At 46.6% G+C, this 24,441-nt stretch overlaps 1 long non-coding RNA gene across 1 annotated transcript; it reads right to left on the bottom strand.

Annotated features, from left to right (window-relative positions):
* Positions 1–2,509: 2,509 nt before the first annotated feature.
* LOC116646631 lies at positions 2,510–17,142 on the bottom strand. The gene is made up of 3 exons (XR_004302158.1): positions 16,661–17,142; positions 2,957–3,048; positions 2,510–2,624 (listed from the first exon to the last, which is right to left on the bottom strand). It is a non-coding gene; the product is annotated as an uncharacterized LOC116646631 (long non-coding RNA).
* Positions 17,143–24,441: the final 7,299 nt, after the last annotated feature.

Genomic DNA, 24,441 nt, shown 5'->3' with positions numbered 1-24,441 from the left:
GAGCCGCCACTTTTCCCTCAATTCCAAATCGATCAAATCACATTAAGCTTTAAATATTTTGAAACCAGATGATCTCAATTTAACACACATGCCATGGCAGCTTTGTCATCACTGGGTACACAGATGGATAATATTAGCAGCATGTTACAAACCATAAGTGAATTTCACATGGAAGTTAACAGAGCAATGGGAATTCCACATTAAGCAGTTGGAGGAATTGGTAAAAATAACAGAATACCAAAAAACCACCATGAATGATGTTTCTCTAATTGCAGACTGACAATTGTAGCAGTTAAGACTGGTTGAAATGTGGAATACATAGAATTATAGAGCATTTATGACCTCGGAGCAAGCCTGGTCACCTGGGATACCAGAAAACCCAGCCAGAAGCGAAGTGGACACCACACATCCCGATGGTCGTGATTCCTTGGGTAACTGTGAAATTGGACTATTGGCATTTCAAGGAGGAAACATGCCATCGAGTACCACACTTTTGTGGTTCCCCAACACCAAAAGACAGAGTGGAGCTTATAGGCCACAGAAGCCCCTTTTTGACAGAAGGGAAAACATGTTCCTAAGGATGTGTTGGCGGAATGGAGTGAAAATGCCCTTAGGGTATGAGTACCTATGAATATGGCCTTGACTCCTCCTTAGCCAGTTATGTAGAATATAGGAAATTGGACCAGGACAGTATGGTGTAAGCCCAGCCTCTCCCTAACTTGTTGGCGTCAAGGGGAATGTAAGGACACGACGTGATGGGACGGGTACAACTAGAACAGGGCATGGATGTAAAAATAGAAGGAAATGATATTATACGAGGCTAGAGAAGATAAAGGAACTATTAAAAGAACCAGAGAAATAGTTCACATTGAACCTCCAAAAATTAATCTAATAAATATAAGTCATATGTTAGAAAAGTAAAGACAAGTATAGAAACATTTGGAAATTGAGGCTAATAAAGTAAAAGAACTTTTCAGGAATTGGAAAGAGAGCAAAAATATGCATTCCCGAAATAAATGGCAGCCTTGAATTGTGATGTTCTAGTCTCTGGACACATGCTTGATAGTGCTGTGCATGGTTGTATGCCCTGGAGGGGGACCTTAAGAAAATAATATTTACTTGAAAACATGATTATCAAGGAAGTTAAAAGTGCTGGTTTAAGAAATTTAACTTTTGATCATTTGACAATTAGATATGGTGCCATATTCAAGATTTCTTTGGTATGCTTCTATTGATCATATTAGGTATATAGTTGCTGATGCTGGTCATTAAAGTATGATGTCAAAGAATGTGCATCAAAGGAAAAATACTCACAAAATGTGATTGTGATTAAGGCCGTAAATGATGTGCACTCTCAGGGTGGATTGATGTTTCTGTGGACTTGGATTTTGTACAAGGCATTAGGCCCTAGTGTGAATCAGTGTGAGCAATTTGAAATCACAGCGTGGATCGTTGTGTGTTGATTTGATAGGACTTCAAATCCACTTGTTTCTGGTGAATTCCGTCCCCCCCCCAAATTGTTTTCAGTAGAAAAGTTGTTTTGATCCAAGAATGCAGAAAGTTGTGAAGGGATGGCATCATCCCAGCTGCTCTCACCTGTAGGAACTCAGTAGCTCACTGCTGTGGGGTGGGGGGGCCCAGAGGGGGGCGGGCGTGTCAATGAAGACACAGGAGAAGCAACTATGGGAAGAGGGCACTTAGACTATAAACCCCGACAGCTAGTGAGGACTATCCGAGAGTTTTCGGTCTAGCAAAGCTACAATCTGCTGACTTAAAATCTCTCTCCAAAGACCTTGGAACAATGAGCTCTTGTCGAGGAAAAGGAGGCCCTTTTATGGGCAGGGGTGAAAGCCATGCAAAGACCCCTCAGGGATGTACATCTGGCCCATCAACACCAGCACCCTCCTTCCCTAGAAACGTGCTCTAGCAGCACCCAACTTTTAATTTGGTTCTGGCAGCTGCTGGCCAGATCTCGGTGGGCAACGGTGTCTCTCCAAGTGCCGATTCCTATAAACCGACTACATTTGAACTTTATTGCTTTCATCTCCCTTTGCCTGGAATAGTGTGATTAATCTAGCATTAGTTTGGAATATATTACTTCTTTAATGGTAAATTAAAAAGCATTACCCTGTATGCTATGGGCTGGAGATATTTGCAGAGTGAACTAGTGTTAAAGACATTGTTGGCAAAGACAAAATCAGTCTGAGCATTATTTGCTCCCCCAAACCAAGCAGACTTCAGGCGGAATATATGCATTTGTGTAGGTTAGGACTTGGATCCAGGCAGATGGAGGTACCCCCCCACCCCCCAAGAGTCTGCTACTGATCTCAACTGACCTTGCCTGTTCCAAGTCCCTGGCTCCCCTGACCCGGGAGGCTCACACATGCACAGTGTACACCCATCAACTCCCCAACTCCTTGCATTGTCTCAAGCATGGAAGGCGCCCACCCCTAAGAGTCCTTTTGAGGCAGCCACCGAAATGGGTGAGAGATATGTGTACTTACGCTTCTCTGAAGTTCAGGGCTTCCGCAGCAATCAAGACTCCGAAGTGTCTCTTACTGAGGCCCCCCGGGTCAGCATGCTGGAATCAGCCCGTGCAAGGCTTCCAGATTCCTCAGCTCTGCCTTTAGGGGGAAATGCGCATTTGTGTGGATTAGCACTTGGAAATAGATGCTGTGCACCCTGCTAGCCACTCCTGTGAACTGGCCTCTCCAGACACCTGCCCTGGACCAGACGCCTGGCTACGCTCACCTGCGTGGCTGCAGTATGCTCACAAAGCACCCGTCAGCCCGCAGACTAGAGGCTAGTCCTGTGGAGCTTGGGTTGGTCCTGAACCACATGCATAGCTTCCAGGCTGGAAGGAGCCCACCACCCCAAAATCTTTCTGAGACGCACCTTTCAACTGGCTAGGCTCAGTCCCCACTTGGAATGGCTGCCTGATGGGTCCCAGGCTTACCAGTCTTCAAGGCTGCCAGGTGTCTCTTCGTGAAGGAGATTCCTGCAGCCCAACAAGCCACATCCTGGCAGTCCAGACTCCTCCATCTGTGCCTTCAGAGAGAATATGCACAATTGTGTAGGACAGGCCTTGGAATAGGCAGGTGCACTGAAACCCCGATAGCCTGCTCCGGAGACCCAGCTTCTCAAGCCACTTGCCCTGTTCCAAATCGATGGCTATATGAACCTCCTAGCTCGCCCATGCGCAGTATGTGCCCCATCAGCCCGCCAGTGGCAGCTGGGGCCCTCCGCGCTCGTGGGGTGGGGGGCGAGCTGGTCCTGAACCACCTGCCTAACCATCAGGCTACTGGGATCAAAACCCCGCAAATATTTCTTATCAATCCAGTTTTTCTTTTTTTTTTTTTTAGGTTTTCCTGCACTAACTTTAGGATGGGGCTATATCCCATGAAGCCTACAATTTAATTATTAAAACCCCACAGATATTCCTGAGAAGCAATAAACTGGTGACAATCAGCCCCGTTTGGGCTGACTGCCTGATTAAGTCCTTGCCCTCTCCAGAACTCAAGGCACCCAGGTGGCTCTTACAGGAGGATGACCCAGCAGTTCAGCTTCCTCTAGTTCAGGCTTAGAGGGAAATAGGCCTATTTGTGTACGTTCAGGCTTGGAAGCGGGTAGATTTCACATACCCCCAACAGCCAGTCTCTGAGATGCTGCCACCCCCAACATTTGCCCCATCCCAGGTCCCTGGCTCCCCTGACTTGGGCAGTTCGAGGATGTGCATTTGCACACCCTGTCAGCCAGCTAAGCACCTCCAGGCCAGTGGAGATTCGGATCAGTCCCACATCACCCCCAACAGGGTGGAAGAAGCCCTCCCTCCACTTTTCTCAGGTGGCAGCTTGAAACGGTGACAGACGGGCCCTCGTGGAACTGCCTGCCGGCCTAATTGGGTCCCAAGCTTAGAAGTCAAGGCTCCCCCAGGTATCTCCTAGGGAAGGATATCCTGGCAGCCACACGGGTCCCACAGGCAAAGCAGACCAGCTTTACCTTCGGGGAAGAAATAGACTCATTTGTGTAGGATAGGGCTTGGAAATAAGCGGAAGCTTTGGACCATCACAGGCCTGCTCCAGAGACACGGCCTTCCGCACACTTGCCCTGTTCACTAGCTCCCTGACCTGCAAGGCTCGTGCATGCTCAGTAGGCGCCTGCTCAGCCCATCTGGGGGAATCTGGCGCCCTCCTGGCCTGGGGAGCTCAGGCCGGTCCCGAACCACCAGGATAGCCTCCTGGCCAGGGATCCCAACCCCAAGAGTCTATCAGAGGTGACAGCTTGAGTGTGGTCCCCATTTGGACTGCTTGTCTGATGGGGTCTCCAGCTACTCCAGCCATCAGGGCCCCCAGAGGTCTTCTGCAGGAGGGTTACCCCTGCCAGCCAGCTCCCACCGTGCTCTGCCAATGAAGCAGATGCCGGGTACCCTCAAAAACCCGCTGCTATGAGCTGGCCTCTCCCTACAGATGCCCTGGTCCAGGGGGCCGGTGCCCTGACCTGTGCAGCTTGTGGACTCACCGTCTGCCCCTTGTCAATCCACATTTCTCCACGTCTCCCTCCCAGCAGGACATGTGCCTTTGTGTAGGTTTGGACTGAAACTAGGCAGATGTGCATCCCCAGGTGCCCGCTCCTGTGACTTGGCCTATCCCTATGGCTTTCCTGATTTAGGTGCCTGGCTCCCCTGGCTTCTCTGGCCACGTGCTCACGCAGACCCCGTGAGCTGGCCTTGGTGAGCGCGGTCTGTGGAGCCTGCATAGCCCCCAGGGTACAGGAAGCCCACCCACCGAAAATCTTGCTGAGGTGACAGCTTTACACTGGTGACAGCCATTCCCCATTTAGACAGACTGTCTGGCGGTGGGGGGGGGTGCCAAGCTTCTCCAGGGCAAGGCCCCTGGGAGTACCTTTTTGCTGGCCACCCAATCAGTGGTCAGGCCCCAACCCAGGAGGACAATGCAAGTTCTCCAGCTGTTCCCGAAGGAGGAAGAGGTCCGATTATGCAGGGTAAGGCCCTCCAACAATTTCCTCCTGGTAACCAGTCTCGCCGGGCATTGCCCTGTTCTAGGTCCCGGATATCCTGGCCTGCTGTGAGCAGGCCTGGGGCTGCCGGGGACACTCCAGGCCTGTGGACATACGGCCTAACCCAACCACCTGCAGAGCCTCCAGGGTGGAGGGAGCCCACACTCCGAGTAGCTTTCTGAGGCCTCATTTTACACTAAGGACTGTCAGTCCGCTTTGGGGGACCGGTTGCCTCTCGGGGCTGGGGTTTCTCCAGCAATCACAACTTCCCAGGTATCTCTTTTTAGAGGGTGCCCCCAACCACCCCACATGGCCTTTCCACTGCTCACGGCTCTCAGGTGTTTCTTTAATAACCCACTGCTGTGACTGTTCCTCAGCAGCCACTTGTCCTTAGTTACCCGGACTTGGGGCACCCAACAGATGTACAGTGAGCACCCGGTCAGTTGGCCTTGGGCTGCAAGGTGCGCTCCAAATCTGTGGAGCTCTAGTTTGACCCCAAGCACCCGAATGGGCTCAGGGTGCTGGATGCCCACACCCCGAATATTTTTTGAGGCTACATTCCTGTTCATACCGACAGCTTTATGGTCCAGATGCCAGTCATCCTGTTGAATTTTAAAGAGCGGCTGCTTGTAAAACGGTGGCCACTTCTGGCCCAGTTTAGAGGTCTTTCTACCCAGTTCGAGCTCCTTAGCTATGTGTTTCAAAAAGGAAAACAGAGCTTTTCTCAAAATGGAGTTTTTCATGTGCAGAAGTTTTATCCAAGTCCACACCAGGGATCTTGAACACAGCAAGGGTCTTCAGAAGCTGGTCATGGCTCTCAGAGGACAAGGAGGCTGCCTAACGACAAGCCCTAGCTTGCAAATATGCACCTGCTCCCCCCGAAAGCAGAGTTGGTGGATACTGGGCTGCATAGCCAGGGTGGGGCAGGGCTGCTGGCTGGTGATTCTTCCAAGAATAGACACCGGGAGCCCTGGTTGCTGGAGAAGTGATCTGCTAAGCTGCAAATCTGCTAGGATGGACTGACTGCCTCAAGGTGATTTGGGAGGTATGGGGCTGGGCTCTCCACACCCAGCAGGGGTGAGGTGGGTCACATGATGCAGGAAAAGTGGGCCCAAGGCCCTCCCACCTGCTCTGTGCCTCCCAGAAAGCCACTAGGTCCAGGGGAAGACCACAACCTCTCAGGCTGAAGTGATATTTCCCATTCTTGTTGGGCTTCCCCTCTTTGGTTCACAGCAAATCCCCCCAAGCAAGGTGGTGTGGGCAGTGGGAAGGACACTGACCACCTGTGTCCCCACCGCGCCACCCTCGAGCCTTTAGTGGAGGCTCCATGAGGCAGGGAAATGGGGTTTGCTCACAATACAGCCACAGCAGGGCCTGGCACCGAGTAGGTACCCATCCACTTTGTGAAGGACGCGCTCTGCTGGGAGTCTGGGGTTGGGGGGGACCGAGAACTCGACTGTGGCCTTGTGTCTTCGGTCCTAGAGGAACCCCAGAACTGGGGGATGTGAAAAGTTGTTCAAAGCGGCTGTTAAAAACCTTTATTATGGCACCTGTTTAGAACCAGGTAAAAGTTCTAGAGACTCCAGAGGGTGCCTCCTGGAGAGAACTGATCTCCCCACCCCACCCAGGGCAGTGGGCTGCCCTCAGTCTGGGCATGTTTGTGCAGGGAGAGGGGTGCATGGGGAGCGTTGAGCAGGAGAAAGGTGGGGGTAGGCAACCTGGAGTGAAGAGGGGAGGGGACAGAGAGGGAGAGAGGGAGGGAGGGCTACTAACCTCAAATGCTGAGACCCCCCCCCCCCCCCGCGGCCCCCCGCCGGCCCCCCCCCCCCCCCCGCTCCGCTCCAGCCCCAAGCCCCCCCCCCCGCCCAGAACACCACAGGTTGGTCGGGAGTGCAGTGCTCATGGCCTGACTGGTGTGCTGTTGGAACCTTGCAGCTTGGTTCTGAATCATAACAGAGAAAGGGGTCCCTGTGTTAAGAGCCTGTGGTTCTACCCTTTGGACTCCTCAGCTTCCCCTTTCTGACCCCGGAGCAGGACTGTGAGCAGGAGGGCGAGGTGGCTCGTGCCCTGGAAGAGTCCCCTTCAGAGGCCTCCAGACTCCAACTCTGGAGACCCCCAAGGCCTGGAGTCAGCAGCCGTCCCCCAGCCCCCGCCTCCCCCCTGCCCCGTACCTGCCTGAGGCTTGTGATTCCACCGGAGAAGAGCGCCCGTGGCTCCGTTAACCTATCCTACGTCTACACAGGATCTTTGGGCTGGGTGTTTTGGGATTTGTCTTTTTCTGACCTCTGGCATCCTGGCAGCTCCCAGGCCATGAGCCATCCCTGTAGGGGCATCCAGAGGTCCCTGTGGTCCTTCCAATTGGAGCTGGGCTTGCAAAGAGCAAGGGTTCCCCAGATCTCTTCCCCTAGCCTAGGCTGCACATGCTGATCCAAGACTCCCAGCAGAGGTGACCCAAAATAGGGAACTTCCTGTCGTTGTTGCTCATCTCTGACCTGCAGAGTCCAGGGGTGGACTGTGGCGGGCTATATAGGCTTTTATACCTGGCCCAAATGTCTCTCAAAACTGAAGGTCAGCAAAAATAGTGTGGAAGAGAAGAAATGAAACTATCTCTCTTTGGGGATGACATGCTCCTATATGCAGAAAAATCCCCAATAATCCACACACAAAAACTAATCGAGTCAATAAACTAATTCTGTAAAGTTGCAGGGTACAAGATAGACAAAAACCAGTTGTTTCTATACACTAGCAGTGAACAATCTGAAAAGGAAATTAAGACAACAGTTTTATTTATAATGGCATCCCAAACAATATCTGTGAATAAATCTATTCAAGGAAGCAAAAGACTTGTCCACTGAAAACTCCAGAATATTGCTGCACTAGATTAACGAAATGGAAGGACATCCCATGTTCAGGGATTGGAAGATTCCTTGGCATGAAGGGGGCAGTGCCCTCCAAAGGGATCTGTAGACCCCATACAGGTCCTATCAAGTGTTTTTCTTCTGCATTTTCTAATTGCTGTCAATCCCTTACAGTAATTTCCTTTCAGACATTGTAGTTGGCATCTCTTAAAGTTAGATTGGGTCATTTACCTATTTTCCATTTGCCTACTTAACATCTTGAACTTAGGGACTACCGTTTTAGAAAATGTTTTTAAGTCCTTCTCTGGTGATTCTAACATCTGTGCCATCTTGGGGTCATTTTCAAGCGATTGCTTGGTCTCCTCATTTAGGGACATTTCCCAGCCTCTTTGCATACCTCGAGATTTTGGTGGAATGCCAAACATTCTGAATTCTACCTTGTTGGCTGCTGGATGTTTTCGTGTTCCTATAAATTCTGAGCTTTGTTCAGAGATGCACATACTTGGAAACAGTTTGATCATTTCCGGTCTTGCTCTCAGGATTTGTGAAGTGGCCCAGAGCAGTGCTCAGTCCAGGGCTAATGAGTTCCCCGATCCTGAGGGAATACTCCACCCCTCCCCCATGAATTACGAGGGTTTTTTTTTTTTTTTTCTTCCTGTCTATCTTTTGGGAAGAAGCACCATTCCCAGCCCTGTGTGAGTGCCAGGCACTGTTCCTTCTAATCCTTTCAAATTACTTACCCCTGAGCTTGGCTAATTTGTCATATACGGAAGCACTGATCAGTACTGTGCTGCATGCTGGAGGGGCCCCTAGACAGATGATCCTCATTGACTTTCAGCAGCTCTCTCCTCCCTGGTCCTCTGTCCTGCGGCCTCTAGCTACTTTGGCCTCCTGGGACTCAGCTCAGTGTCCTCAACTTGAGGTCCCCTGGGCTCCCCTTCAGTTTCCCCTCCCTGTGCCTTGCTTGGAAACTCTCTCAGGCAGTCAATGGGAGCAGGTGCAGGGCTTACCTATTTGCTTCCCATCCTTTGGGCATTACCATCCTCTTTGGCCTGATGCCCAGTATCTTGAAAATCTGCATTTCAAGTATTTTGTCTGGTTTTGTTTGTGTTTTCTTGCAGCGGGCAGGAGGGCAGACCCAGTTCCCATTACTCTGTATTGGTGTGGCATCCCCTATTTTAAAATCAAGGCTGGAAAATGTCGATCTAGATTCTGAGTAGAATAGATTCTCTATTACAGAATAGAGACTTCAGCCAGAGCCAGGGGGAATCCTTGAAGGAAGAAAACCTTTAAGCTTGTATTTAAAAAGCACAGCGCCAGTTCTAAGGGTAGTTTTTGCTTGACTCTGTCTGGGATTGCAAGAAGCCCCATGACCCATTGTCCAAGAGCTGAGTGGGTGTTCCTGTGAGGTCTGTGGTGGAAACAGGATCTTTGCCAGATGACATGCCTCTGCAAAAGACATTCTTCTTCTTCTTCTTTTTTTCTTTTAAGATTTTATTTATTTATATATTTAGGGAGAGAGTGAGCGAGTGTGCAAGCGGGAGGAGGGGCAGAGGGAGAGAGAGAATCCCAAGCAGACTCTGCGCTCAGTCTGTGGAACCCCAAGCCGGGTGGATCCCACCACCCAGAGATCACGACCCAGCCCAAATCAAGAGCCGGACACCCAAGCCACTGAGCCACCCAGGTGCCCCTAAAAGACATTCTTTAAAGACTTGATCATTCTATTCTGTCAAAGGTCCTCCAAAGGAAGGATTAAGATGACTACGAAGTTGCCTGATGGGAAGTCCCCACTTTCTCTGAGGTTTTGTAGGGTGTCCCTGGGGAACATGGGGGCTCAGACTGACTTCTGTTCCCTGGGGAGTGAGCAAGAGACAGCAGCTTTGCCTAACTGTGCTGCAACCCAAGCACTGGAGGGAGGGCAAAGATACCCAGACACCTCCCTGCGCTGCTCCAAAGGAAACTCCCGAAAGGGCTCCACTCACCGGACCCTTCCCTAAGCATCCCGGAAGCACTGAGTAAGACCTCTGTGCACGCCCAGGGGGCCTGTTACCCATCGCTAGGGAAGCGCACCTGTTAGAGGTGCACCCACAGCCTGAAGTGGGGCAGTCAAGTTTCAGGCATCTGAAAACACCCCACAGGGACAGACAAGTCTCCAAAGAAAGGAATGAGCCCAACACTAAGAACTGTATCCTCATAAATGGGACATTTCCTCTGGCTCCCTACCCCCAGCTGCCTTCCCATTTGGGTAATCCAGCTCTGGTCCTCCTCTTGCCTCCTCCCCAGCCTCCTTGGTCTTCTCCTCCCGACTTCTCTTGTCACTACTCTTCCCTTCTCCTGCAACTCCTGCCTCAGCCCTGGCGCGCGCACCCGCACACGTGCACACACGCGCATGCACACACATGCACACGGACACACACACGCACACACACACACACACACACCGGCAACACAGGAGAGGCTGCCGGGTCTGCGAGGACGACGAGAGAAGCCTTTCCGCCGGCGGGGAAGCGCGCGGATCCATCTGTCTCGGTCAGAGCCTGGTTTGGAGGAGACCGAGGAAGATGGCTTTCCCCGAGGAGCTCAGCCTCCACAGTCACCCCCCCCCCCCCGCGCCGCCCGGACCAGCCCCGGGGATGCGTGACCACAAGTCAGGAAGCTCTGCACACTCAGGCTGACACGCGCGCCCGGCAAGATCCCGACTCATGGCACATCCTAGCGCCCGCGGGTACCAGGCGAGCTCCCAGGGAAGGACCGCCGCGCCCCCTCGTGGCCTCCTGGGGGAGGCGCACAAGGATCCCCGCGTTCGGGCAAGGGCAGGTCCAAAGAAAACCATTCCATCGGCCCCCTTAGATCCAGCTGCGATTTCATAGCCAGAGGTGAGTGGGGTCCCAGGCACACGCACTCCGCCACCGCCTTCCCTCCCTCCACCACTGCACTCTTCGCCTTGGACGAGATTTCTACAATCAGTCTGCCTATGCAGGGGGGAAAAAAAGGCACATCTGGAAAACACAACTACTAAAGAGACCAGTACCCGTGCAATTTTATGGTCATCAGTGGAACTCTCCTAGGGTTCTAATTTGGCTTTGTCTTCATTTGCTGTTCTAGATTGTGCTCTGGTGACATTAGAAAAGATATGTTTTTAGTTTCAATATTTATTAGTTGCACCTGAGTCAGTAGCGTGGTGGTGGGCAGAATAATGCCCCTCCCCTGCAGAGGAGGCCCCCATTCCAGTCCCTGGAACCTGTGACTATGTTATATCACGTAGCAAAGGGGGCTTTGCAGATGTGCTTTGCAGATGGGCTTGGTTAGGTTAAGGACCTTAGATGCGGAGGTTATCCTGGGCTGTCCAGGTGGTCCCATGTCATTACATGAGGGCTTTAAGAGTGGAAGGGGCAGAAAAGGAGGTCAGAATGATGCCTTGTGAGGAGGACTCTTACCTGCTGTTGCTAGTGCTGAAGATGGAGGAAGGGGCCATGAGCCAAGGAATGGGGGGGGTGTTCCTAAGTGCTGGAAAAGGCTAAGAAACAGATCGTCCCCTAGAGCCTCCAGAATGGAAAGCAGCCCTGGAGACACCTTGATTTTCATCCAGTGAGATCCTTGTTGGAATCCTAACCCACAGAACAGTGAGATAATAAACCTGTGTTCTTTTAGGCCACTAAGTTTATGGTAACTTGTTAGGACAGCAATAGAAACCAGTGCTAGCCTCAGTGGCTTGAGCGATGATAGGACCTGCTGGGTGTAATAAACACTGTATACATTCTGCAGGTTTATGTCAGGTCAAGAGCTAGTTTTACATGTTTAAGTGTTAAATTAGGTACCTGCTTCTTTCTCCTTTCCATTCTTTCCTGTAGGACCGCCCCCTGTTCCCTGCACAGAGCGCAACATGGTTCTTACCTGAATTAAAACAAATTGGAAGACAGTGGTTGTCACCCAGAATTTTTTTTTTTTAAAGAATGGGCTCTGTTTCTGTCATATGGTGGGACAGAATATAACATACAGAACGTTAAATATTGGAGCATCCTCCTCTCAAAGATATGTTTTTTTTCCAACATTTTATTGAGACACAGAGCTACTTTTTAACATTTCATAAAGAGTGGAATGCAAGAATGGTTTTAGGTCTTTTCCCCAAAAAGGATTTGTGACTGGATTCTGAGCAGATCGGATATTTCCGCAATATCTTGTTGCTTTCATAAATGTTATGCACATAAAATGGATTTCTTAGAAGCCATATTTGAGTTCTTCATAGATTACTGATGATCAACACCTACCAGACCTGGCAGCACAGGGATGAAGGTAAAATTGCTGGGATACTTGAATAAGCACAGGGCAAGAGGGCCTCACATTTTGCTACTTTGTCTTTAAATAATACCTTATGGTTTGGCTGGCTTTTCATCCATCCTGTTGATTCTGCCAGTGAGCTCCTCATATTGATGGCCGAACATGCTCAAGGAACCACTGAAGCCACCGAGTGTGAAAGCAGATGGTGATGCCACTGCATCCATCATGAAAGTGGGCATGTCTCCACCCCAGGCAGGGATCTGTTGGTGGATCTTTTTGGTGGTGGTGGTGGTGACAGTGATTGTTTGTTCTTAGTTTTGCTTTAATTTTCTAACTGGTTCTGGGAAATAACTGTGGATAGTTTTATTTTAGGCAAAAGGCAAAAGGACATAAAGAATATCTGAAGATCTTTATGTCAACATTTATGGAATGACATATACTTTTCAATGACAGGTTCTTAATTAAAGTAAAACGAACTGATTTACAGTTTTGACTCAATGTTGTAGAATGAGGTTCTGTGAACTGCAGCCTGCAGCCCAGTGCACCAGCACCACCTGGGGTGTTTATGTGAAACATGCAGAACCTAGGGCCACACGCCAACTAAATCTCCTGGGACCGGAGCCCAGGAAATGCTTCTGTAATCTCCATCACAGATTCGAAGATGGCCCAAATCTAAGAATCGCTGTCTCATATTTTTTGACTGGGAATTTTCACAAAAGGACAAAGAAGGAAAAACTGTATTCTTATAAACTTAGACTTCATGCATTAGACTCTGAGCTTCTTAACAAGTGTGTCTTTCCTACTCTTTCACACTCAGCCTGGAGACTGGTGCTGAAATTGGAAACAAAGCAGGTGAAGAAAAAATGTTTATTTCTTTGTATAACATTTTGCTTTTCTAGCCACCAAAGACTGTGTCTCACTTCCTCTAATGGACCCTGTCCACCAGTTATATTGGCTGTCATGTCGCTATAGCAACACATATGAATGTGTATCGTACATTTATACACACATTCTAAAACACCATGAGACACAGGCTAGGCTTTTGCACAAAAGCCACATACAAATGATCGTTGGTTTGCTTTACACAAGCCTTTCAGTGGGCTTGGTCTGACCATTAGTCCCAGCTCTCCAGAGGGCTGTTTGGATGATGAAATGGGACAGCAGATTTAGAGTGAGGTCGCCACACTTTGCAGATCATAAAAGAATGGAAATAGGAGGTGCTGGGCTAAGCATGGGATGGCACCTGGGAAGCTACCGCTTTCACATGTGGATTCAAAGCACTGGAGCGCTGCAGCGTAGACTGACATCCAGTCTGATGGTGACCCGGCTGAGCTGGGCCTGCATTAGGTGTGGGTCTGGGAGGAGGGCTGGCTGAGCCTCACTGGCCAGCAGGGTGCTGCTGCTCCATCATGTGCTTTTAGAACTGCCAAGGAGCTCCAGTGTTGGGACCACGTGCCCCATTCCTAGGACGCAGGGCCCTGTTTCCCCTGAGTTGACCATCTGAGGGTGAGTGCCGAGGGGAGATGCAATGGGATGCATATACCATATATGCCATGTATCACACGCACCGAGTGATATTGGCCGCAGGCCTTCATCAGATGTATCCATATTCCCACAACGAGCTATGTGAGATAAATGAGAACCATGAATATCCTTTTGTCAGGTCAGTTATGTTTTGTCACCAAATGAGTATATGGAGAAGATTTCAAATCACAGATCTTATTGGATTGCAGAATTAAGGATAAGGGCTTACGGGGCTTAGTGGTAGTGTTTTGAAATGAATTCTAAAAGACCCATAAAAAGGGAGAAAGGTGTGAAAGGGAGGCATTTCAGGATGAAGCTGTTTGCAGATAGTAACCTCAAAGTTCTATGATGTTCCTCTGTTTCTTTCCCTAAACCCAAATTTTCACAAAGTTTTTCTTACTTTTTTTTTGCTTACCATTTATTCCCCTTTATCTTCCTGACGGCACCTAGATGAGACCCTCATCACTTCACGCCCGGAACATCACTGCCCCCATTCGGTAGGTTTCCCTGGTTCTAATGTCTCCTGACTGCAGCTGTCCCACCAGTCTTACCATGAGAGAGTTCTGTTTCCATCATGTACCTACCGTACTCAGGAAAAAAATACCCATTTTCCATTGTCTGCTGTGTAGAATGTACACCTTCATCCAACCCCGTAGGCCTTCTCTATGCTGGCAGCTGTTCTTTCAACTGACCTGGCTCCTCACACCCCCGCATACAAAGCTCTCCTCCAGGCAAGTAGGACCCAACTCCCATAACTTTGTACATAAGCTGTTCTCTCAGCCTGCTGTCCCCCCTATATTTCTTCAATTTCTGGTTCACCTTCTCATCTGCAAATTAGGAAATTGAACCAGGCTTTATGAAAACTCAAAGTTCGCCGAACAGTGAACATTCTTAATAAACCATATTGCTTAAGGAATTTAAAAACATATAATCAGAAGAACTTAGAATTGAAAGGTTAGGGAGTCAACATCCCCCCCAAAGCAAGACCTGCTTCCATGGGATCTTTGACAAACCATCCCTTTCCATGTAAAGAGGGCTTGGATGGGGAGCTTACTCCTTACAAACCAGCCATTCCTTCACTAGAATGCTTGAGCGGTAAGGAAAGCATCACTTAAGTATATTCCATTCACCTGTATCCTTTGCCCATCACTTAGACCTCCAAAGGGACAGAAAACACATCAGCTCTTCTTCTTCACCTGACAGTTCTTCAAATATTTAAAGCTAGTTCTCATCCCCTCATCATCTTTTCCAGGCTAAACATTTTTAGTTTCTTCAACCAGTTTGAGATTTCTGGTCCCTCAGCATTGTGGTCCCTGTCTTAGTGATGTTCCCTCGTTTGTCAATGTCCCTTTTACAAGATGGTGCCTCACAATCTAACAATATTTCTGACATGGTCTCACCATATGGACACCACTCTTACACAGCTGTGGTCTCAGGTGGAACTGGCTTTTCTAGTGACCTTGACCTACAAGTTCCTTGTGTACATGTGTTTCCACCTAACTCTCCCATCCTCCAGCCGATAAATGGCTACAGGGCCAGACCTCCCCATTCCCCTGTACTTCTACTACTGATATTAGCTCAGGACTTTTTGTTTGTATTTGCTGAATTTCATCATACTGACATCAGCCCTCTGTTGCAGACTGCTTAGATTTATTAAATTTATGTTTAGAATACCCTCCGATTGAAGAAGCATGGGGAAATATAACAAGATTCTCAAATATGAGGCTATCATTGCAGCAGCTGGTGAAAGTGCTCAATAAAAGAGTTTAAAACTTAGATCCAGACTTGAAATTTAGGTTCTATTAGTGGTATTTCTGTAATTTTTTTTTATCTTTTAATTTTCTCACTGGGGAGTGGGTCAGTAAGGGACCAGGCTATTGCTACATTGGCTGTGTGGGTGGTCAGTGTGTATTATTCCCCAAATTCAAGACCTTTTCAAATGATGGTACCACCAGGACAGTTCTTTATATTTTAAAAAAATCTCGTATAATCCAGATTTTAACTTGTCTCTGGACATCTAGGTAGGTAAGGTTGGACTTTTGTGGCCTATTTTTAGGGATGGCTGGGCTGGGTCTTGCTCATGTCACCAGCCTCTGGGTTTTCCTATCTTCTTTTTGGGAGCCCCATGCCTGGTTAGGGGTCTTTCTGAGACAGAACTCTATAGCTTTCCAGATGTCTACAACTCCCAAGGTAAAGATCTCCCTATGATCCTAAGCAAGGGAAGGAAACTCATGGGGTGGGGGAGTAGGGACAATGTACACCTTACAGTCCCTTCTTGGAATTGCCATAAAGTGCCTCAGAGATCTGTAGCTCTAACTGGAGGGACTGCAAGAACTGCTGTTTCTCTTCACACTGTGGCTGCAGGAGGCCAGCTTATGCTGCAGCTGCCAGGGGAGAGGCAAGGGTCTGCTGAGCTGGCAAGGGTCCCCAGGGCAACCCGCTGTGAGCTAGCCTTTGCATCAGAGAGTTTTAGCCCTAGATGTCAACCCAGGGGTCATGAAACCCATCACTTTTATTTTACAGATGTGGAAATAGAGACTCAGAGAGGTGAAGTAACTTCTCCTGAAGTCATGCCATTAGCTAGAGTAGCTAGGAGCATACACAACAGCTTCATATTCTTACTGCCCCTGCTCTTGTCATGGTGACAAGCAGTTCTACGGTTTATGCTGGGGCTTAGTGTCAGGGCTGGTGTAGATGTCTCCTACATTACAGCAAAACTAGTATCTTTAAACAAACTGGAAACATGAGAACATTCTTTCTCTAGTACCTGATATGCTGAAGCCTTCTACAACAAAATTTTAGTCTCCCAACATTGGAGAGAAAAAGGTGTTCCCACAGAAGTCTTCCCTTTGGCTCCAAGTCACCCATCATTAGGAAGAGCGGAGAAGAAACAGATTTCCAAAAGAGGCCATTAACTGTCTAGTCAATATCCCTTCTAAATCTGAACATGGGGCCATTTTCCTTATCAATGGACTCCCTCTTACCTGGGTTAGTTATTCCTCCTGGAAAAGCAAGATCTCCTGTTGCTTCTCCTTCGAGTCTTCCAAAAGCTGCTCCATCCCACCTTTTGGTGCTCCAGCTCCATTTCCAGCTCTTGAAGCCAGGATGGAGAGGAGAGCAGAGCCTCCTTCCAGCATTCTGTTTTCTGGGAGAGCTCTGGTGAGTAGAACACAGGAGTATTTATACTATGGGGCTAAAGGTCAGCAGGAAGATGAGCCCAAGCACATCCATCCTGACAAAAAGAACTAAGACAAGAGGAAGGCCAGCTTGGGCTACAGCTGCCCGGGGAAGCAAGGCAAGTGTCACCTCACTGTGTCCACACACCCTCCATCTTTGCAATACCTGTGATCCTCTGATTTACTAAGGCCTGTCTTGCTTTCTAGAGAAAATACTCTGGTTTCTCATGCTCACTATTTCTAAGTTTTCACATACCCTCTGTACAAAAATCCATTCTTGAATTTTGCCAAAAATCAACATCAAGATTTTCTCTACAGATTTTAGAATATATTATTTTCATCATTTTGAAAATTGGGACATCTTTTCTTTTCTGGGCTTGCAGCATCTCTCAGATCTTCACAATTTCTCAAAGACTGTGGACGGGGATTCTGAGGACAAGGTTGCAGCGCTGTCATCCTCTGGGGGGAAGTCACCCGGGCCAGACAGACTGTACTTTTACATCTTACTATCTTCTCCCCTCTGAGGTCTGTGCTCATGTTCCCAGGCATGCAATGGTGGTTTAATAGTTCTGTCTTCTCTCTTATCTATTACATTTTGTTACTTCCCCAGCAGTCACCTTTCCCCTCACATCTTCCTGCTCCGAGGAGGTGAATTTATAAATACCACTTGATGTCTTTTCCGTTTCCACAAGCATTCTTTCATTCTGGGCTTAATCCTTTTTTTTTTTTTTAAGATTTTATTTATCTATTTGACAGAGAGAGACACAGTGAGAGAGGGAGGACAAGCAGGGGGAGTGGGAGAAGCAGGCTTCCTGTGGAGCAGGGAGCCCGACGTAGGGCTCGATCCCAGGACCCTGGGATCATGACCTGAGCCAAAGGCAGACGCTTAATGACTGAGCCACCCAGGCGCCCCATTGGGCTTAATCCTTTTTGACACTATTCTTAGTCTTTTATGGCTAGTCCATAAATATTTGTAAATAAAAATAATTTGTCCTTGATAATATATTGATTTGATCAAGTCAATTAACACTAAGGTCAGCTGTCCCCTAGGCCACACCAAGAAATGGTGCTCCACCATGGATGCCCCTTGAATAGGGTTGGGAAAGCTCTGGAGGACATTTCACTGGTACCTCCAGACACAGTTATGAAGATTACTGACCAGAGAGGAGCCTTGAGTGCACGAATGAGGGGAGGTGGTGAGGAGATATGGGGATGGCAGATGAGTACCAGGAGGAACACACAGAGCTGCAGTAAAGCATGGAAAGGTAGAACAGATGTCTAAATGGTATATAGTTGGATTGATAATGACTGAATATCTATCTGAGTATCTGTGGGTTTGCATAGAGGTGGTGGACTTCCTGGTGCTATTTGTTTTTGGAAGCCTAGGAGTGTGAGTGCCCATAGTTGGGACCTCTCAGGAAATAGCTCCTTCTAGACTGCGAATTGTCATGGGACTTCAGGCTGATGGATCTGGGTAGCTCTGTTATTTCCACCTTCTTCTCTTTGCTTCTCCAGTTGATGATTGGTATGGCCAGGGAGGAAAGGGACCCAGGAATGACCACAGTTTATGGCTTTTATTACCCACTTCTGGAAACATGACTCAGCCTGAAGGCTCTGTTTTTTTTCCCCTAAGGGCTCTATTCCTTGTTGTAGAGTTGAGGTGTTGACTCAAGGCTTGGACATAGAGGTTACAAGTGGACCCTGTCCCAGAAAGTGCAAGATGAATTATATATTTGGGTAACAGATGCTTTCAAAAGTTGTCCATTCTCTATCTCCAAAGATATTGTCCCAATCCTGCAGACACTTCTGGGGCTCAAGACCTGGGCCTAAAGCCTGATGGACAGAGTGCCTGGTTTCATGTGCCTCCTCTCAGTGGGTTTTGTGCATATTAATTACAGTCATCACTTTTTTTTTTTTTTTAAAGTAGGCTCCATGCCCAGCATAGAGGCCAACATGGGGCTCAAACTCACAACCCTGAGATCAGGACCCGAGCTGAGATCAAGAGTCGGATGCTTAACTGACTGAGTCACCCAGGAGCCCCTACCTACAGTCATCAGGTTGTCCAAAACAGGACTTGTGTTATAAATAGAAGTTCATATGTTTTGGCCATCTTCATCCAGTTCTTCCCATCCCCAACCCCCTGCCGCTGGGAACCACAAATACGATCTCCCTTTGATGAGTTTAGTTTTTCGTTTTTTTTTTTTTTTTTGCATTGCATTTCTTTGCCTGTTTTTTTTATTGTTATGTTAATCCCCATACATTACATCATTAGTTTTAGATATAGTGTTCCATGATTCATTGTTTGTGCATAACATCCAGTGCTCCATGCAGAACGTGCCCTCCTCAATACCCATCACCAGGCTAACCCATCCTCCCACCCCACTCCCCTCTAGAACCCTCAGTTTGTTTTTCAGAGTCCATCATCTCTCATGGTTCGTCTACCCCTCCAATTTCCCCCCCTTCATTCTTCCCCTCCCGCTATCTTCTTTTTTTTTTTTCCTTAACATATTGCATTATTTGTTTCAGAGGTACAGATCTGAGATTCAACAGTCTTGCACAATTCACAGCGCTTACCAGAGCACATAACCTCCCCAGTGTCTATCACCCAGCCACCCCATCCCTCCCACCCCCCACCACTCCAGCAACCCTCAGTTTGTTTCCTGAGATTAAGAATTCCTCATATCAGTGAGGTCATATGATACATGTCTTTCTCTGTTTGACTTATTTCGCTCAGCATAATACCCTCCAGTTCCATCCACGTCGTTGCAAATGGCAAGATCTCATTCCTTTTGATGGCTGCATAATATTCCATTGTATATATATACCACATCTTCTTTATCCATTCCTCTGTCGATGGACATCTTGGCTCTTTCCACAGTTTGGCTATTGTGGACATTGCTGCTATAAACATCAGGGTGCACGTACCCTTTCGGATCCCTACTTTTGTATCTTTGGGGTAAATACCCAGTAGTGCAATTGCTGGGTCATATGGTAGCTCTATTTTCAACTGTTTGAGGAACCTCCATACTGTTTTCCAGAGTGGCTGCACCAGCTTGCATTCCCACCAACAGTGTAGGAGGGTTCCCCTTTCTCCGCATCCCCTCCAATATCTGTCATTTCCTGACTCGTTAATTTTAGCCATTCTGACTGGTGTGAGGTGGTGTCTCATTGAGGTTTTGATTTGGGTTTCCCTGATGCCGAGCGATATTGAGCACTTTTTCATGTGTCTGTTGACCATTTGGATGTCTTCCTTGGAAAAAAGTCTGTTCATGTCTTCTGCCCATTTCTTGATTGGATTCTTTGTTCTTTGGGTGTTGAGTTTGATAAGTTCTTTATAGATTTTGGATACTAGCCCTTTATCTGATATGTCACTTGCAAATATCTTCTCCCATTCTGTCGGTTGTCTTTGGTTTTGTTGACTGTTTCCTTTGCTTTGCAAAAGCTTTTTATCTTGATGAAGTCCCAATAGTTCATTTTTGCCCTTGCTTTCCTTGCCTTTGGTGATGTTTCTAGGAAGAAGTTGCTGCAGCTGAAGTCGAAGAGGTTGCTGCCTGTGTTCTCCTTTAGGATTTTGATGGATTCCTGTCTCACATTGAGGTCTTTCAACCATTTGGAGTCTATTTTTGTGTGTGGTGTAAGGAAATGGTCCAGTTTCATTCTTCTGCATGTGGCTATCCAATTTTCCCAACACCATTTGTTGAAGAGACTGTCTTTTTTCCATTGGACATTCTTTCCTGCTTTGTCAAAGATTAGTTGACCATAGAGTTGAGGGTCCATTTCTGGGCTCTCTATTCTGTTCCATTGATCTATGTGTCTGTTTTTGTGCCAGTACCATACTGTCTTGATGATGACAGCTTTGTAATAGAGCTTGAAGTCCGGAATTGTGATGCCACCAGCTTTGCTTTTCTTTTTCAACATTCCTCTGGCTATGCGGGGTCTTTTCTGGTTCCATACAAATTTTAGGATTATTTGCTCCATTTCTTTGAAAAAAGTGGATGGTATTTTGATGGGGATTGCATTGAATGTGTAGATTGCTCTAGGTAGCATTGACATCTTCACAATATTTGTTCTTCCAAGCCATGAGCATGGGACGTTTTTCCATTTCTTTGTGTTTTCCTCAATTTCTTTCATGAGTATTTTATAGTTTTCTGAGTACAGATCCTTTGCCTCTTTGGTTAGATTTATTCCTAGGTATCTTATGGTTTTGGGTGCAATTGTAAATGGGATCGACTCCTTAATTTCTCTTTCTTCTGTCTTGTTGTTGGTGTATAGGAATACCACTGACTTCTGTGCATTGATTTTATATCCTGCCACTTTACTAAATTCCTGTATGAGTTCTAGCAGTTTTGGGGTGGAGTCCTTGGGGTTTTCCACATAAAGTATCATATTATCTGCAAAGAGTGAGAGTTTGACTTCTTCTTTGCCGATTTGGATGCCTTTGATTTCTTTTTGTTGTCTGATTGCTGTGGCTAGGACTTCTAATACTATGTTGAATAGCAGTGGTGATAGTGGACATCCCTGCCGCGTTCCTGACCTTAGGGGGAAAGCTCTCAGTTTTTCCCCATTGAGAATGATATTCGCTGTAGGTGTTTCATAGATGGCTTTTATGATATTGAGGTATGTACCCTCGATCCCTATACTCTGAAGAGTTTTGATCAAGAAAGGATGCTGTACTTTGTCAAATGCTTTTTCTGCATCTATTGAGAGGATCATATGATTCTTGTTCTTTCTTTTGTTAATGTATTGTATCACATTGATTGATTTGCAGATGTTGAACCAACCTTGCAGCCCAGGGATAAATCCCACTTGGTCGTGGTGAATAATCCTTTTAATGTACTGTTGGATCCTATTGGCTAGTATTTTAGTGAGAATTTTTGCATCCATCTTCATCAGGGATATTGGTCTGTAGTTCTCCTTTTTGATGGGGTCTTTGTCTGGTTTTGGGATCAAGGTAATGGTGGCCTCATAAAACGAGTTTGGAAGTTTTCCTTCCATTTCTATTTTTTGGAACAGTTTCAGAAGAATAGGTATTAATTCTTCTTTAAATGTTTGGTAGAATTCCCCTGGGAAGCCATCTGGCCCTGGGCTTTTGTTTGTTGGGAGATTTTTGATGACTGCTTCAATTTCCTTAGTGGTTATAGGTCTGTTCAGGTTTTCTATTTCTTCCTGGTTCAGTTTTGGTAGTTGATACATCTCTAGGAATGCATCCATTTCTTCCAGATTATCTAATTTGCTGGCATATAGTTGCTCATAATATGTTCTTATAATTGTTTGTATTTCTTTGGTGTTGGTTGTGATCTCTCCTCTTTCATTCATGATTTTGTTGATTTGGGTCATTTCTCTTTTCTTTTTGATAAGTCTGGCCAGGGGTTTATCAATCTTGTTAATTCTTTCAAAGAACCAGCTCCTAGTTTCGTTGATCTGTTCTACTGTTCTTTTAGTTTCTATTTCATTGATTTCTGCTCTGATCTTTATTATTTCTCTTCTCCTGCTGGGTTTAGGCTTTATTTGCTGTTCTCTCTCCAGCTCCTTTAGGTGTAGGGTTAGGTTGTGTACTTGAGACCTTTCTTGTTTCTTGAGAAAGGCTTGTAATGCTATATACTTTCCTCTTAGGACTGCCTTTGCTGCATCCCAAAGATTTTGAATAGTTGTGTTTTCATTTTCATTCGTTTCCATGAATTTTTTTAATTCTTTAATTTCCTGGTTGACCCATTCATTCTTTAGTAGGATGTTCTTTAGCCTCCATGTATTTGAGTTCTTTCCAACTTTCCTCTTGTGATTGAGTTCTGGTTTCAAAGCCTTTGGTCCATAAATATGCAGGAAATGATCCCAGTCTTTTGGTACCGGTTGAGACCTGATTTATGACCTAGGATGTGATCAATTCTGGAGAATGTTCCATGGGCACTAGCAAAGAATGTGTATTCCGTTGCTTTGGGATGGAATGTTCTGAATATGTCTGTGAAGTCCATTTGGTCCAGTGTGTCATTTAAAGTCTTTATTTCCTTGTTGATCTTTTGCTTAGATGATCTGTCCATTTCAGTGAGGGGGGTGTTAAAGTCCCCCACTATTATTGTATTGTTGTCAATGTGTTTCTTTGCTTTTGTTATTAATTACCTTATATAATCGGCTGCTCCCATGTTAGGGGCATAGATATTTACAACTGTTAGATCTTCTTGTTGGATAGACCCTTTAAGTAGGATATAGTGTCCTTCCTCATCTCTTATTACAGTCTTTGGTTTAAAATCTAATTTGTCTGATATAAGGGTTGCCACCCCAGCTTTCTTTTGGTGTCCATTAGCATGGTAAATGGTTTTCCACCCCCTCACTTTCAATCTGGGGGTGTCTTTGGGTCTAAAATGAGTCTCTTGCAGACAGCATATCGATGGGTCTTGTTTTTTTATCCAATCTGATAGCCTGTGTCTTTTGATTGGGGCATTTAGCCCATTTACATTCAGGGTAACTATTGAAAGATAGGAATTTAGTGCCATTGTATTGCCTGTAAGGTGACTGTTACTGTATATTGTCTGTGTTCCTTTCTGGTCTATGTTGCTTTTAGGCTCTCTTTGCTTAGAGGACCCCTTTCAAGATTTCTTGTAGGGCTGGTTTCATGTTTGCAAATTCCTTTAGTTTTTGTTTGTCCTGGAAGCTTTTTATCTCTCTTTCAATTTTCAATGACAGCCTAGCTGGATATAGTATTCTTGGCTGCATATTTTTCTCATTTAGTGCTCTGAATATATCCTGTCAGTCCTTTCTGGCCTGCCAGGTCTCTGTGGATAGGTCTGTTGCCAATCTAATGTTTCTACCATTGTAGGTTACGTATCTCTTCTCCCGAGCTGCTTTCAGGATTTTCTCTTTGTCTCTGAGACTCGTAAGTTTTACTATTAGATATCGGGGTGGTGACCTATTTTTATTGATTTTGAGAGGGGTTCTCTGTGCTTCCTGGATTTTGATGCCTGTTTCCTTCCCCAAATTAGGGAAGTTCTCTGCTATAATTTGTTCCATTATACCTTCTGCCCCTCTCTCTTTCTTCTTCTTCTGGAATCCCAATTATTCTAATGTTGTTTCGTCTTATGGTATCGCTTCTCTCTCGAATTCTGCCCTCATGATCCAGTAGTTGTTTATCTCTCTTTTTCTCAGCTTCTTTATTTTCCATCATTTGGTCTTCTATATCACTGATTCTCTCTTCTGCCTCATTTATCCTAGCAGTTAGTGCCCCCATATTTGATTGCACCTCATTAATAGCCTTTTTGATTTCGACTTGGTTAGATTTTAGTTCTCCAGAAAGGGTTTCTCTAATAACTTCCATGCTTTTTTCAAGCCCAGCTAGTATCTTTAAAGTGACGATTCTGAACTCTAGATCTGACATCGTACTAATGTCTGTATTGAGTAGGTCCCTGGCAGTTGGTACTACCTCTTGTTCTTTTTGTTGAGGTGATTTTTTCCGTCTTGTCATTTTGTCCAGAGGAGAATAGATTAATGAGAGAACAAAATGCTAACAGGGTAACAACGTTCCCAGAAAATATATTCTAAACAAATCAGAAAAGACCTGAAGCAGTGGGAAAAGAAAGGGAAAGAGAGAAAAAAGAAAA

Source organism: Phoca vitulina, unplaced genomic scaffold (assembly GCF_004348235.1).
Source record: "Phoca vitulina isolate PV1807 unplaced genomic scaffold, GSC_HSeal_1.0 scaffold37, whole genome shotgun sequence".
Classification (NCBI taxonomy): domain Eukaryota; kingdom Metazoa; phylum Chordata; class Mammalia; order Carnivora; family Phocidae; genus Phoca; species Phoca vitulina.
This window is presented reverse-complemented; position numbering and strand designations above follow the sequence as displayed.